Raw genomic sequence first — 12,523 nt, 5'->3', positions numbered from 1 at the left:
TGGAGTTTCAGGGATTAAATCAGAAAATAAAGGAGTCAAGAATGAAATGGGGCAAATTTATTCCATGCATGTATGATTATGTCAAAACAGAATCTGTTATTATATGTAACTATAATGCACAACTGAAAATATTTTAAAATACAGAAATCAAGGCATGCTTTAGCATCTCAGCGGTCTAATTTAGTCTAATATATACTAGAATCTTGTTAATAAGTCGGAGAAAATTTTCCAGGTATTGAAGATAAACAAAATCTGAATTCAAAAAATCTAAGTCCTTTGTGAGAGTATCAATGTAGAGGAAGATCTTATTTTAGATCAGGAACAAACAGTCTTGAATAATTTTCCTTTTAATGATAGATACATGTGATTTTCAGAGATTACATTAGAACTTTCATCTCTTATCAATGGATTTAAAAGTCTAATAGTGATTTGTATGTTTTGAGACAGAAATTTGGTTGCCCAATATTAATGGCTGCTCATGAGACAGAAAACCGAGCTAAAAAAGTATTCTAGTCTATTGGGAAATGCCCAATGAAACAAGAAAAAGCACTGCATGGAGGATGTTAGAGGCCTTAGTTTTTCTTGAACTTACAAAAGGCAGTTGATCCCAAGAAGGGAGATGAAGACCTTTTTTGACCCTGGGTGACCTCTGGAGCAGAGATCAGAGACCTAAGGCAAGAAAGTCTAATACGTGCCAAATGAAAACAGGTGATTAATCTACCTTGACCTCGTACCGAAAGGGTCTGTGATTCCCTGATTGAGTGCATAATATTCCCATGAGTAATTAGTGGTGGGTAAGAGAAGAGAGAACTTCAGGACAGGTGACTAAAAATTAACATCTCTGAAGACAGGCAAGGGAATATTTCCTTAGTATGGGTTTCCTTAGTGCTAAGTATGTGGGGGGGGGCGGGACTCATGAGGAGGTGGTTTATTTGTGAATGCAATCTCAGCAAGTATGAAGGAACGGAGAAATAAGGACAGAAGTGAGGACAACACAAAGACAAGTTATTGATCTGGTCACTGTTCAGGGTGAATGATTTCTGAGGATCTTATAAAATGGGTTTTGCAATTTCTTGCTCAGGGTATTAAAGGGAAAGCATGATTCCTAAGTTTGTGACCCACTGATCAAGGGTAGCCTCATGAACATCAGTTCACTGAACTTCTCAGTTGTGTGTTGACAAGTGCTAAATTTCTGTCAGTGTCTCAGGCCATAACTTTACATTAAAGAAAGAGTCGGCAGCTCAGGTCAGAGATTGGACTTCAAAAGAGGGGGCTGAAGTTTGGTTTGAACTTGGGACCATAACTGTGACTGAGATTAGATGAAGGACTGAGATAATCTGTAGTGCATAGGAAATGCCTAATACAAATATTATGATATCACTCTTAATATTCTTATTTTCTGTAAAAAATTATGCTGTTTCTATGAACAAAATCTGACCAAATTTTACAAATATACATGCAAACTGTGACCTTCTCATGTATGAAATCATTTGGATTTGTCCAAGTCCAGATTTAATCTTTGAGCAGTAAATCATTCCATCGAAGCTTATAACACAGCTGTTACAAAGGCAACGGTGTCAATGAAATAAAATTAACAGTGCAGCATGCTAATAAAATGGGGAAAATCCCAGTATTCTCTGTTTTAAAAAGGTGTCAGCCTGACCCACGTTTATTATTCTTTTCTGCAAAAATTAGATTTCCCAGAAGATTTTGAGAAGCACACCAACAGTAATGAAGCGGAAAAATGATGGATGTTAAGAAATTAAGGTGCTCCAGAATGGGTGGTAAACTCATACCTCTTTGTTGCTCATGCACTTTTGATGAGCTTGCAAAGTTTTAGACCTCTTTAATTTAAGATGGAGCCGTTTTATTTCTTTCAGCTACAGTGGAAATAATTTCCTTATCTATCATTAGAATGGTTTAATACTTTCATTAATCCACACATCATAAAGCAGAAAGCGATTTTTATACCTACTCCAATCAGTCATTGTGCTTGCTTCCGAATGGAAAACGGTTGTTTTCTGCTGATTCCAAGATAGACTTAAGGCCAGTATCTTCATGAACTATCATAATTATAGGGGCAAAATGGAGACTTAGAAATGCTGTTGTCACCACCTCTCCCTTGATGTAATTCGGTTTATTGCTATGAGCAGCAGAATGTTAGCAAATGTATCAGAAACCCTTGACTCTGTGACAGGACACAGAAGTGCCTCTGGTGTGGGAGATGTTTTGCTCACCAAGAAGGTGGTCCAGGTTTGAAAACAGATGACTGTGTCATAACGAACAAAGTTACAGCCACTGTTCCCAGACAAACACTTGCCTATGTTCTTCTTCTTTTTTTTTTTTAAATGGCAATGATTGACTTGCTTTGTTCTTATTTCACTAATCCTCTGAGTATTTATTGGGAATACTCTTCCTCCTCCTACCCAGAATCCTAGGTTTTCCATTTACAATGTTCTAGCAAGACAGAAGAAGCATTTATGGTGTATGTTAGTAAGCTTTTCAGTCCTCAGTGACATGGACCCCAATTGAGTGGTATTGCCTTGGGAGAATATTTATTGTGGTGCAATTTAAAAGAGGGAGTGTGCCCTGGAGGAAGGGCATTGCAGAGCTGGCAGACTGGTAGGAATTCAACACTTAGACACAGAATGTACCCATGAAATTCTGAATAGGATTCCCTGCCTTATCACATTTGATTGTTAATTTTAGATGTCGACTTGACTGGGGTTAAAGGATACTAGAGATCTGGTAAAGAAGCATGATTTCTGGGTCTGTGAGAATATTCCAAAATAAATCGAAGCTGTTTCCTGAATAAGAAAGATCCACCATCAATCATTGTGGGTGGGCATCACCCAATCAATTAAGGTCCTGAACAAAAAGTCAGAATAAAGGCAGTTTCTCTCTTTCTTTCATATATATATATCTGAAACCATGTGCCAAATTGACCCTTCCTCCTCCATGTTGTTCTTGTCAGATTTTTTTTTTTTGGTCACAGGGATTAAAAACTGACTAAACCACACCACAACACTGTACATTGTAGTTTTCCTGCTCTGGCGATCCTTTGACTCTCTCTCTCTCTCTCTCTCTCTCTCTCTCTCTATATATATATATATATATATATATATATATACACACACACACACACACACACACACACACACACATGCACACAGACTAATAAACGCCACAATTATAAATTTTGTATTCTAGGTATCCTGAGTAATAGCAGGAGTCCTAACAGTTGAGAACAAGAATGGAGAACTTGGAAAAGAAGAAATGGAATAAAATGCCACAGGAAAGAAATTTCACAATAGAGCTGGAAGATGCACAGCCTCCCTCCCCATCCTACATGGAGTAAAATACATGGACTCTCACTCCCACACCATGAATATGATGAACCCCAATCTTTGAGAAATAAAAGTATCTACAAAGGGTCATTGCATAAGCTGCCAAGACTATTTTCTTTTCTCCATTCATAGAAAACTTCTGGCTTAAAATACCATCTATTACTTTAATAATGCATGCTACTTTGCTAGCATTTTCAAGCCCTAAAAATGTCTTAGAAATGAATATTTTTGAAAATTTTCAAAGTATTTTTGCATAAATTTCTTGTTTGGTTCTCACAGCCTCCCTGTGAGGTAAGGTGGATATTATTCCCACTCAAAGATGAAAAATAAGTGAGGCTCAGAGAAGTCAGGTGACCTTTCAATTTTGCCTATTTTAGAAACTGGAGGAGCAAAACTCAAAGCATTTGGTTTACTGATACAGATGTTTCCACCTTAGGATAGAATTCGTCCTGATAAACCCATTGTAATTTGAAAATATTGTAATTAAAAAATGCACTCAGTGCACCCAAAGCAGGAGAGACAGATGGCTGCTTCATAGATATGATGGGATATGAGAATACAACACACAATATCCAAAAGACACTAAGTTGTGGTTTAGATACGAGGTGTCCCCCCAAAGCTCACATATGAAGCAAGAACATTCAGAAGTGAAATGATTAGGAGAGTTGTAACCTAACCAGTGGGTTAGTCCACTCATATGAATTGACTGAGTAAAAGCTGTATGCAGGTAGGTGTGAATGGGTGACAGGTCACTGGGGGTGTGCCTTTGGGGTTTATATTTCACCTCTGGTGAGTGGAGCTTACTTCCTGTTTCCTGTTGCCATGCCCTAAATTGCTTTCCTCTTCTGTGGGGTCCTTATGCCATGATGTTCTACCTCATTTCAGTACATGTGCCAAATTGACCCTTCCTCCTCCATGTAGTTCTTGTCAGATTTTTTTTTTTCTTTTTTTTGGTCACAGGGATGAAAAACTGACTGAAACACACCACAACACTGTACATTGTAGTTTTCCTGCTCTGGGCGATCGTTTGACTAATTATGAGCTGCAGTTCACTGTTGTGTAGAATAGTACAAGAAAAAAATCAAAATTTAAATTCAAAGTACTAGTTCCACAGGATTTCATATAGCCCTTGCATCACTATGAAGTAAAAAAAAATTCTAAGTCAAACCAACATCAGGAACCATCTGTATTATCTTAGAGTGTTTGCCCAAGATTGAAAGAGGGGAAAAAAATAAATCAATAACTCCAAGGAAGTTAGAAATCATAAAACTAAACATTTTCAAAGGTTCTTTCTAGAGAGAAACTAGAGAGAATAGGATGTACTGCCCAGGATTCCTGAAGCCTTTGGTGTGACCTATTTGGATTTAAAAGTAGCAGTAGAGGGCTGGGGATGTGGCTCAAGCGGTAGCGCGCTCGCCTGGCATGCGTGCGGCCCGGGTTCGATCCTCAGCACCACATACAAACAAAGATGTGTCCGCCGAAAACTAAAAAATAAATATTAAATCTCTCTCTCTCTCTCTAAATAAAAAAAAAAGGAGAGTAACATGGATCGCTAGGGTTGTAGCTCAGTGGTAGAGCGCTTGCCTCGCATGTGTGAGGCCCTGGGTTCAATCCTCAGTACCACATAAACATAAACAAATAAAAATATATGTGTCTATCTACAACAACAAAAATATTTATAAAAAAAGTAGCAGTAGATAACGTAATAATTTTGTTCCCAGTCTTAATAATATGTTTGACAATTCCGTAATAATGCACCATGGGTCAAGGAATACTTTTGATCCTACAAGGCTATACTTTTATTCACTGAAACTTGCTTACCCATTTAGCTTGCTTACATGGAATAGCTACAAAAGCTGTTATGCACCAGGATATTAACTGGCCTTGTTAAAATTATGCAACAATTTCCACATAACCATGACCTGCAGGTACAAGCATTGGAGCACTGAAATGCACCAATCCATTTGTGGGTGCACTGTGGACTTCCAGTCTCAAGAAGGAACTAGAGTCAGTGAATTACTCTAGTGCTCAGATTGAAAAATCACTCCTTGAATTTAGGTTCAAATTTCTTGGTAAAATAAAAAGACATTACATATGTTGCTTAAGGGAGGAAAATAATTTTTAGAAGAAAAATTAATTAAACCGTGTGTGTGTGTGTGTGTGTGTGTGTGTGTGTGCATGCGCGAGTATTGGGGGGGGAGGGTACATCATTCAAAGAAGACTTCCTCTGATGAAGAACTTAAGATTCCCTAAACTCATCCCAGAGGGAATGCTGTTATGCTGACTCCTTTGACCAGCCTGTCTTGCATCATTAGCATCTATTTATTGAGCATCTGTTGAATGTTTGCTCTGGTAGGTGCTCCATTTACCTTTACCTCCTTCATAAGAATGACCCTCAGTGCAGGGACACTGGGTGGCCCAGGTGACTCCTTCCACAAGACAGCTATTTGAGACATTATAATATTTTGGGTTGTTTATCGTATAGTGGGAATGAAGATCACTTTGTCTACATATTACTCCATAAATTTGGAACCTGAATCATATTATGGAAGGGATCCTAGGCTCAGAATAGGGAGACTGGGATAAGAGGCATTAAGAAGGCAGGACTGAGAGAAGGACAAAAAAATTAGCTAGGAGGAGAAAGAAAAAGGAATCCAAAGAACTTATCACACAGAGTTTAAAATAGGGAGCTGGCGCATTAATTCCCCGGCTATAACTTTCTCTAAAATTACACATTGACAGTCTTTTTTTTTTTTTTTTTCCAACCAGCATTGAATACTAGTGAGAGGAGGCCAGGCTCTGTGCCTGAGTATGTGTGGTTTGTGTGTATGTGCCTCCCCAACACACAACTTTCTTTTCCCTCTCTCAAGGAGCTGCAGAATTTGTTGTAACTTGACATGCAGAGCCACTCACCCTCAACCTCATTACTTCCTGTTTCTTCCATTTTTCTCTCTATTTTAGCCCAGAGAGAAACTTCACTGTCCAGGACACTAATCTATAAAGAGCATGAAAATAATGTTCAGTTGTTAAAATGAGAAAAATATTTCACTAACCACCTCTCATTTCAGAGTAATTTTATGTATGAGTTACAAGTAATATTTTGCTGGGCTGCTTTAGGTCTGTGGTGAGCCTTTCAAACTGCAGGCCTGAGTCTTACCCTCAGGTCAATGTAATTCCCTCAGAGGTGAGTGTAACTAAGGAATGAAGGTGGTCTAGAGGTGAAGTTAGATAGAGGTATTCTATTACTATAATACACAATGGAGTACTATGCAGCAATAAAAAATGACAAAATCATAGAATTTGCAGGGAAATGGATGGCACTAGAGCAGATTATGCTTAGTGAAGCTAGCCAATCCCTAAAAAACAAATACCAAATGTCTTCTTTGATATAATGAGAGCAACTATGAACAGAGCAAGGAGGAAGAGCAGGAAGAAAAGACTAACATTTAACAGAGTCATGAGATGGGAGGGAAAGGGAGAGAAAAGGGAAATTGCATGGAAATGAAGGGAGACCCTCATTGCTATACAAAATTACATATAAGAGGTTGTGAGGGGAATGGGAAAATAAACAAGGAGAGTAATGAATTACAGTAGATGGGGTAGAGAGAGAAGAAGGGAGGGGAGGGGAGGGGGGATAGTAGGGGATAGGAAAGGTAGCAGAATACATCAATTACTAATTGGGCATTATGTAAAATTGTGGATGTATAACCGACGTGATTCTGCAATCTGCATTTGGGGTAAAATTGGGAGTTCATAACCCACTTCAATCTAATGTATGAAATATGATATGTCAAGAGCTTTGTAATGTTGTGAACAACCAATAAAAAAAATAAAAAATTAAAAAAAAAATAGAAACCAGGCAATGCCCTGATAGCGTTCTTCCTTGGCCTTTATTTTAATTGAAAGTAAGTGGCACTTTTAAATAAATAAGTGTGTGTTTCTATGTGTATGTATGTACATTGATATTGATTCAGGTCTTATGGGCTAAAGGGACCCCTAGCTACTAGGCTGTTTATATCCCATCCTGCTTCAATTACATACACTGAATGCACTCCTCTTGCCCCATTCCTTCAATACGATGAGCACTTCTTGTTTTTTCCTATTTCTTTCTCTAACACTAGGACACATTTGAAATCCTGTCTGTTCCCACCTGGCTCAGAGCCACTGATATCAGTTTTATTTTCGATTCCACTTAAAACACATCAGCTTTTCCTGTTGGCTCCATGCCCTTATTACTTCTTCCTCTGCAATCACATCACACTTGGTTCAAATCTCAGTTTTATCACTTATCATGCTGATTGCAAAACCTCTTTTCTAGAATAGGCTTGAACTTCCTTGTACACAAAGAGAGCATCTTATTAGTCTTTGCCACTCCAGTGACTATCCCAGAACCTGGCCCTGGAGAGGTGGTCAACAAATGCTTATTAAATTTTTTCTTGAATTGTATGACTTGGGTTCTAGTCCTGTTTGAGTCACTAAACAGGTGTTTAACCTTGGAGAAGCATCTTTATTTCTAAGGCTTCGGAAAAAAAATTAAAAATATCACTGTCACAACTTTGTTTTATTTTTCTTCTTTTATTTTTCTTAAATAAAAAGAATCATGCTTAGTAAAAAAAAAAAATGCAACCTGTGTACTGAAACTGACATGGAGTAAAGTGGAATGATTGATCAGTATTTGATCAAGGTCCAGGTTGGTACAGAACACATTACTGTAAACATTCAAGTTTGAATTACAGGCCTGTCTCATGACTAAATAAAATATAAAATCCATAAACACAACAATTTAGTATCTCGGGTTTTCTAAGGAAAACTGCAAATGGTGGCATTCATTGTAAGCAAATTTGTAATGTTCAAAGGGCACCTGGAGAGCTCTGTGCTTGAGCGTTCCTCCAGCTACTGTGGAAAGTGAAAGAAAATCCTGGACATTGTGTTTAGAAATTAAGGCTCAGTATGAAAAAATCGGCCAGGAGGTATAAAAAGAAAAATGGAAGCAAAAGGAAGATCTTTGTATATCCTCTTTTGGACTGGAATATAAGGTGAAATTTCATTCAAAAGATATTGGTTTCAGCCAGAATTTCTAAGTTTATTTATTATTGCATCCTCTCTCTACCTTGACTAAAAAAATAAGAAACGAATTAAAAAAAAAACCTGTACTTTTATTTTTTACTCTAATTACTTTATTTATTGTCCAATGGTGGTAGATATTTATAGTTTTGTTAACCTAAAGTACGTTACTAGTTTCTTTCTCAGCTCAAATTGTGATGTAACAAATTACCCCAAAATGCTGGTGTCCCAATGAGTCTTTTGTGCATGTGTGCTTGTGGATTCTACAAGTTGAAAATCTGATTATTACTCAGGGAGGCACAATATCTCATGTGCCTCATGACATATGTGTCTCACAGGTGGGGAATAACATGATGGTTGAAGGGTAGAAAACAAAGGATCTCACATATCTGGCACCTGGGTGAAATAACTCAAAGGTTAGTTCTGCTGCCTTCAAGTTCAGATGTGACTCAACTTCCATGTGGTTTGAATTTCAAAGTGTGTATCCTGCAGGGTAGTAAGTTCAACTTCTTCCATGGCAATTTATAGCTCCAAAGCCAAGCATTCCAGCAAATCAGTGAGTAATCGTCCTGGACCTGGGAATCATGCACTGTCACCTTTCTGCATTGTACTGACTGCATGCAAGTCATATCTAGGTGCACCCTAGAGTCAAAAGTGAGTGGGCATCTTGATGCAAAGAGTGTTAAAACTCCAAAGTCACTTTTAAACTACAAACACCCACCTTGTAAACACAAAATATTGACCTGTCTTCTACATAAGCAAAGTACTCTGACCTTCCATGCACTTCATCCAAAATTTCATCCATTTTAGTACCAGGGTGTCATGTCTACAGTCCACTTGTGCCAGGGCAGTGGGGTAGTTGGCACAAAGGTTAAAAAAAGCTCCCAGAGACAGTGTATAAGACACATAATTTATTGAGGATTTATTATTCCCCCAACTTGTCTAGATTTTGAGGAACAGAAAGGAAGCAATGTGAGATCTAGTGTTTACTGTCCCCCTTTTCTTTAAGGATTATACACAGGGTCAGGTTCAACGTTCAGAATATCATAAATTTTTTCCCATGTGGAGGAGAGTATGTGTGCTCCTCTACAGTTTTTCCCCCAGATGTAAGTAAACATACTCTAAAGAAATGAGTTATTTGCCTTTTATATAATAATATACAACAACAAAACAGATCCAGGACATCTACTATAAAAGATTCTTTGCAAAAACAGGACAAATGAGAGCACCCAGTAGTCCCTAGTATATAACAATTCTGAAATCCAGTGGAATGTATGCTGGCAGATTTTGATTAGGGCTCACTCTTGTGTTTTATTCTCCAAGATTTCAGTCTACACTCAGAGTCATCTTTCCTTTTCCATAAGAAAGACTATAGTTGTATTAGGGTATTCATATCCTGATTGTTGCCAATGCAAGTTGAGAACTCAAAAGCCTACCTTCATTTTGTATAGTGTGCCTGTTCATCAAAACTGATACAATTTATTTAAAACCATTATGGGCTTCTTGTGTATCAATTTATAATGCACACAATTAGGCAAATCTCAAACCCATAACTCTCTTTGAAATGATGCTTTCTTTGTCTTGGGCCTGCTGGGACGGCAAGGCATCGACTTAGTTCTGAAGTCGTAAAACAGCACCTTATACTCTAACACTCTATTTGATCTGTGCCCTGAAACTCTTTCTTTGAGAATCTTCCACTGGTTGAAAAGTCTTTTTTATGGCCACTTAACATGTCCAACTGTTTCCATGAGACAGTTGATTAGTTAATTCTCTAGTTCTTATCTCTCCTCCTCTGACTTTATTATAGGCAGCTTAAATGAGGCCGGCTCACCCTCAGTGCTCTCTTTGGGGAGGTCATTGTGTCCATTCAGTGTATTTTCTATTTTACTGCAGGTGACAAGTTTGCTAATTTTTCTTTTTTTGCCATTACATATCAAGGGTCTCTTTTCTTCCAACTTCAGTATAGTTTACTCCTTATCCTGCCATCTTTAACGAAAGTCACCTCAGTTTCCTTCTAGCTTCTACCTGCCGTCTGGTCCTGATGCTAGTGTCACATTTTAAATTTTTATTTTTTTTTTTAATGTGGTCACAATGTGGCCCAATCCCCTTGCATGTGATTCAAACTGAGAAAATGTGAAACCTTAGCCAGGCCAAGACTATTTCTTAAAAATTTGAAAATTAGAAACTCTTTTCTAAGACCTAAAATACATAGAAAAATTTAGGTACAGTCTTCCGGAAGACCATTTTGCCACCTTCTTTACTCTGCTTGAGAATTAAATTAATATGGAGAAAAGCAGGGTGAAGGATAATGAGCAAGGTATTATTGAAGAATTTTAAAGTCAGAAAAACTTCTGGGTTTTCAGTGGCCTGGGCCAATATCTATCTTGGTTAAGTCCAGTTTTACTTAGGTTTTTGAATACTCCATCCTGGAAAACACCATACTCTGTCTTCCATCCACTGTGTTCATAATGCCCCTTCTTCATGGAACAAAACTTCCTTCCTCTCTGCATAGGTCAGTATTATTTGTTACTGTCCTCGAGCAAAGTTCACATTCTCTGCTAAATCACCCCTCTTAGTCCAGCAGATAACCATTGCTGTCTTTCCTCTGACCAGCAATCAGCTGCATTAACTCCTGTCACACGGTAATCCAAGCTGTCCTTTGGTAGTATCCTTTTGTTGATCTGAGATAAGAGCAAACTTGGGTCAAACTCCCAATTACACTGCCTTGGAAAGCCCACAACCCCTACAAGGATCTCTCCAAGTTAGAAGACCTACTTTTGGGGGGCCCCTTGGCTTTTGTTGTTGAGTCTACACAAGATTTTTATATTCAATCTGCCTGCTGGGTGTGGTGGCACACCCCTGTGGCCTGGGAGGCCAAGGCAGGAGGATTGCAAGTTCAAAGCCAGCCTCAGTAAATTAGTGAGGCCCTAAGCAATTTAGCAAGTCCTTGCCTCAAAATAAAGCATAAAAAGGGCTGGAATTGTGGCTCAGCTGTAGAGCACTCACCTAGCATGTGTAAGGTGCTGGATTCAATCCCCAACACATAAAAATAAATAAAGATATTGCATCCAACTACACATAAAAAGATTTTTTTTAAAAAAGATTTGAGGATGGGGCTCAGTTGTTAAGGATCCCTGCATCCAATCCCTGGTCCCTCCTTTAATATGTCTGGTACCAGTGATTGAATCCAGGGATGCTTAACCACTGAACCACATCCCCAGCCCTTTTTTGTATTTTTAAAATAGAGACAGTTTCTCCTGAGTTGTTTAGGGCCTTGCTAAATTGCTGAGGCTGCATTTGAACTTAGGATCCTCCTGCCTCAGCCTCCTGAGTCCCTGGAATTATAGGCCTATGCCATTGCTCCCGGCCCCAAAAAAGATTTTTATGTTCAATCCCACTTTAGATTCAGATGTGATATTTGAAAGCCTCGTTTTCCCTGAAGGCTCACCTTGGTGGCACAACTACTCCCTCTCAGCACACTGTCTTAGGGAATGAATCAGTTTTATCCTGGGATGATGTGTGTCCAGAAATCTGGTGCTTTGTTTTTATCACTTGTATTCCAAAAATAACCCCTCCCTCTTCCCTGGCAGATTCCCCAGTCCTTCAAAATGAAAGGCAATGAAAGTGAGGATTTGCCATGAATCTGAAAGTTAGGAAGCTGGCATTTTATCTAAGCAGATCATGTATTCTCCGATGTAGTGTTGGTAAATTAGAGTTTCTCCCATTCTCTCTGTCACAACTCTTGGACTTGTATTTTTTTAAATCTATCTTTATCCCACTGAACTTTCAGAAGCTTGAATTTTTCAGCCCTTCATCAAGAGTCTTCTTCTGTTTTTGGTAAAATCTCTGTCATTTTGTGGATGTTTCTAATATGTGCCTGGAATTGGGAGATGGACAATCTGCAGTCATATCATATGTTCCACTACAAATAAATAAAAATAAAATAAAAACTGCATGTAATCACAATGCAGTTGTATACATTTAAAAATAACACAAGTAGAATATTAAAAGACTTCAGCTAAGAAGATTTTGGATGAATTTTTAAAAGATGCCATTACTTTAGAAATCAATGCACTTTGGTTAGTTTGTGAAGAGATGTATTCTCTTAGCTA

General features: G+C 38.2%; 1 long non-coding RNA gene across 2 annotated transcripts in view; it reads left to right on the top strand.

Moving 5' to 3' along the window:
* Positions 1-3,541, top strand: part of LOC144366193 (uncharacterized) — a 205,994-nt gene extending 202,453 nt beyond the window's left edge. For both annotated transcript variants that reach the window (XR_013425138.1, XR_013425137.1), the window contains one exon: positions 3,211-3,541. This is a non-coding gene — a long non-coding RNA (uncharacterized LOC144366193). The remainder of the gene's footprint in view (positions 1-3,210) is intronic.
* Positions 3,542-12,523: the final 8,982 nt, after the last annotated feature.

This window comes from Ictidomys tridecemlineatus, chromosome 1 (assembly GCF_052094955.1).
Source record: "Ictidomys tridecemlineatus isolate mIctTri1 chromosome 1, mIctTri1.hap1, whole genome shotgun sequence".
In the NCBI taxonomy this organism is placed as follows: domain Eukaryota; kingdom Metazoa; phylum Chordata; class Mammalia; order Rodentia; family Sciuridae; genus Ictidomys; species Ictidomys tridecemlineatus.
This window is presented reverse-complemented; position numbering and strand designations above follow the sequence as displayed.